Raw genomic sequence first — 4,181 nt, 5'->3', positions numbered from 1 at the left:
TAAATATCCGGCAGTCAGCATCTCCCGGTCGGCAAAAGCGGCTGGTCCCCAGCCCGAGAAAACAGAACGGGGAGGGGGGGGGAAATGCTGGTGGGAGAAAAGCAAAGAGCGTCTGCAGTTGCTTCCCAGTTGAATCGATTTCAGCTTGGACACACTGGAGAGTCTTATGTGCTGAGCGTGGCAGTCAGAAGGGATCACAGCTGCTGAGACTTCCTCGGGAACCTGCTTCCCTCCTCTGGGCAATTAAAACAAGTCAGCCGAACCTTCTCTTCGAGGCAGGAACTGTCAGTGAAAAATGAGATCTTCCGCAGGAGTGTAGAGTGGCTGGAGCGGGCGTCTCATCAGACCTCAGAACCTAAGCAGGGTCAGTCTTGGTTAGCAGGCAACAGCAAGCCACCTCTGTTCATCTAAACTGGCTGGCCCAGTTCATCCCAGAGGGATGACATCACTGCGGATGGCAGGGCTATTTTTGGGCAGGAACGCACAGGAACGGAGTTCTGGCTGGCTCCCAAATTGGCCACGCCCAGCAGGAACTCATTAGCATAATAGGCCACACCCAACAGCAGAAACTCATTAGGATTGGCTACATTCGGAGTGTGTGGCCTAACATGCAAAGGAGTTCCTGCTACAAGAAAAGCCCTGGGTTTTGACAACAAACAAGGTCAACAGAATAAGAAGGGAAAGGTGGGTGTGGCTGGATGACTACACTTCTGGTAACATGGGGGTGCGGCCTAATGTGCCAATGAGCTGTGCTGTCAGGGGTGTGGCCTAATATGCTTATGAGTTCCTGCTGTTGGGTGTGGTCTATTATGCTAATGAGTTCCTGCTGGACTTTTTCTACAAAAAGAGCCCTGGCGGATGGTATGACATCTGTTCAGCTTTGCACGAGACAAAGAGCCCTAAGAAGCAGCGGGGGGCATTTCTAGGTAAAGCCTCGCTACCTTCCTCTGTTTAGGATTGGGAAATGTGGTTACAGAGATCAAAACCGTCACCCCACAAAGCGCGCGAGCACACACACACACACATTCCACAGGGCTTACCCGTCGGAGTCGTGGCGGCTGTAGGCGGGCCTGGTTAGGACTTGGATGGGAGACCACCAGGGAAGTCTAGGGTCACTATGTAGAGGCAAGCAATGACAAACTACCTCTGCTTGTCTCTCGCCTTGAAATCTCTATGGCAGGGGCGTCAAACATGCGGCCCAGGGGCCACATCAGGCCCGCAGTGGAACTGGCTGTCTTCTGCGTCTTCTTCCAGTTCTGCCGCTGCATCATTGTAGGTTTGCAGCTTACAGATACACACAGCTGAACAGCATACTCAGGATTGCAACGGCAGAGATATTTTGATGCAATAATTCAGAGCAGAAGGTGTCAGTTATCAGACATAGTTAAAGAAACAAAATATTGCAAGAGTGCTGATGTTTTAAGCATGTTTTTATTTTATGTAAAAAAAACACCCTTTGTGTCTGTGTCCTTTATAAAGTTTATATCTCCGCTACCTGGCATTACATTTTATGAGACACAAGGCCAGGCCCGGCCCAGCAAGGTCTCAGTTATGTCAGATCCGGCCCTCATAACAAATGAGTTTGACACCCCGCTCTATGGGGTAGCCATATATGATGGCTGTGACATGAGCCTAATGAAGTGTAATCTCTATATATTGGGTAAGAATGCTTTGTTCCCAAATACCTGGACACTGCTGTGAATGTCACACTGTTCCTACATCCCCCCCTCCAGCGTTATAGCATAGAAACTGATGGATTCATGGATTAAATGGGGCACTAATGGAACATCAGTAATAAAACGCAGCAGTAAAACCATTAAAAAGCACCAACGCAAACCTAAGAAAACCACAAACCAAAAAAAATCAGAACCAAACAGTCTCCTGTACAGCAAAACTAACCATTGTAAGTCCAAGAAGACAAATTTGTTTGTACTTGGCACCTAAAACTAGATATGATGGTGCCAGGCATATAGCAGGGACAGGGAGCGCTACAGCGGAGGGGCCGCCACAGAGAAGGCTCTGCCCTTCCTGCCTCCCAGAACAACGGGGACTCCGATGAGAATCGTGGTGTTTGGACAGGCTTGTAAGGGGGGGGGAGGTCCTTGATATACTTCAGCCCCTGCCTATTTAATACAGGGCCCTGAAATTCCTACCAAGTGACCCAAAAGGCACACTCACCTGGAGGGATGCCGTCACTGCGGATGGTAGGACATCTGTTCAGCTTTGCACGAGACAAAGAGCTCTAAGAAGCAGCGGGGGACATTTCTGGGTAAAGCCTTGCTACCCTCCGGTTTAGGATTGGGAAATGTGGTTACAGAGATCAAAACCATCACCCCACAAAACACACACACACACACATTCCACAGAGCTTACCCGTCGGAGTCCTGGCGGCTGTAGAATTCCAGCTATTCCAGAACGATTCAGTCAAACACACCATAAATCACAGCTGCTTTCCTTTTCTCCATTCTCCTCAGACAGGCAGTTTCCAGCCTCTTTCACAACTCGAAGGCTGACTCACCAGTGGCTTTGCTGGTCAAGGATACATCCTGGGTCTGGAACCCTGAGCCTGATCACCAGGAATTTCTCAATGTCCCTTTCTGTTATGAACACAATGATATTTTCTGACACTCCTCCACTCGGCAGCTGCTGGGTGACCTTGGGCAAGCCATAGTTTTGATAAGAGCTGTCCTTGAAAAAGAACAGTTTCTGTCAGAGCTCTCTCAGCTCCACCTACCTCACAGGGTGTCTGATGTGGGGAGGGGAAGGGGAAGGAGTTTGTAAGCCGGTCTGAGTGAAGGGTAGGGTATATATCCAATCTCCTCCTCCTCCTCCTCCAGTTTGGTGTTGTGGTTAAGTGCGCGGACTCTGATCTGGGAGAACCGGGTTTGATTCCCCACTCCTCCACTTGCACTTGGCTGGATGACCTTGGGCAAGCCATAGTTCTGATAAGAGCTGTTCTTGCAAAAGGGCAGTTTCTGTCAAGAGCTCTCTCAGCCCTACTGACCTCACAGGGTGTCTGTTGTGGGGAGGGGAAGGGGAAGGAGTCTGTAAGCCACTCTGAGACACCTTTGGGTAGTGAAGGGAGGGGTATAAATCCAATCTCTTCTTCTTCTCTTCTTCTTCTTTAACTCAAAGCCCCCCCCCCCCTTTTTTGGCTGGCTTGGAGAAGGCATTTGCCTCTTTAAATCCCTTCTCCAAGCCAAGCCAGCTGGTGTAGGGGCTTGGAGGACGCATTTAAAGTTAAAGTTGCTTTCTTTCCACCTCTCCCTCCCTCCCCCATCTATTTGGTTTCTTTGTTTCTCTCTCTCTCTCTTAGAAAAATAAATATCACTAGCAAACAAACATCACTGGACAAATAAATATCCATATCAGTATCTATTCTTACCCCTTTTGTTTTTATTTTTGGCAGTCTCATTTAATGTTAATAAAAAGCAAATTTGCATATTTTCCAATAAAAATGGGTGTGTGATAGTTGTTCATGTCTTGCGGCTCGCAGACATCTGACGTTTATTCTACGTGGCTCTTACGTTAAGCAAGTTTGGCCAGCCCTGCCATAGACCTATACAGGGGCGTTACAACATTGGCCATTTTATTCTCAGTTCCTTTCCTAATAATCCCTAACACAGAGTTTGCTTTTTGTTGTTGTTGTAGGGCTGCAGCACGCTGGATTGACACTTTCATTGGGGTATCCACTACAATCCCATGACCTTTCCCCCCATTCATTCTCGGGAAGTTGAGACCCCATTAGCCTAGTGGTTAAGTGTGCGGACTCTAATCTGGGAGAACCGGGTTTGATTCCCCACTCCTCTGCATGCAGCCAGATGGGTGGCCTTTGGTCAGTCACAAGTTCTTTCAGAGCTGTTCTCTCAAGAGCAGTTCTCAGTCAGAACTCTCTCAGCCCCACCTACCTCACAGCTGTTGTCTGTTGTGGGGAGGGGAAGGGAAAAGAGTTTGTAAGCCGCTCTGAGACTCCCTTGGGTAGTGAAGGGTGGGGTATAAATCCAATCTCTTCTTCTTCTACTTTAAGTTGGGATCTTTTTGTCCCAATGTGTATCACTTTAGACTTACCTGCACTCAGATCTGAATTCTGTATCATAGTAGGCTTAGTTAGGAACAGGGGTCATTTCGTAGAAAAAGAGGTGCAGGAGCTCATTAGCATAACTCATTAGCATAACTTATTT

Source organism: Gekko japonicus, unplaced genomic scaffold (assembly GCF_001447785.1).
Source record: "Gekko japonicus isolate JY-2015 unplaced genomic scaffold, Gekko_japonicus_V1.1 scaffold4341, whole genome shotgun sequence".
NCBI classification, from domain to species: Eukaryota; Metazoa; Chordata; class Lepidosauria; order Squamata; family Gekkonidae; genus Gekko; species Gekko japonicus.
This window is presented reverse-complemented; position numbering follows the sequence as displayed.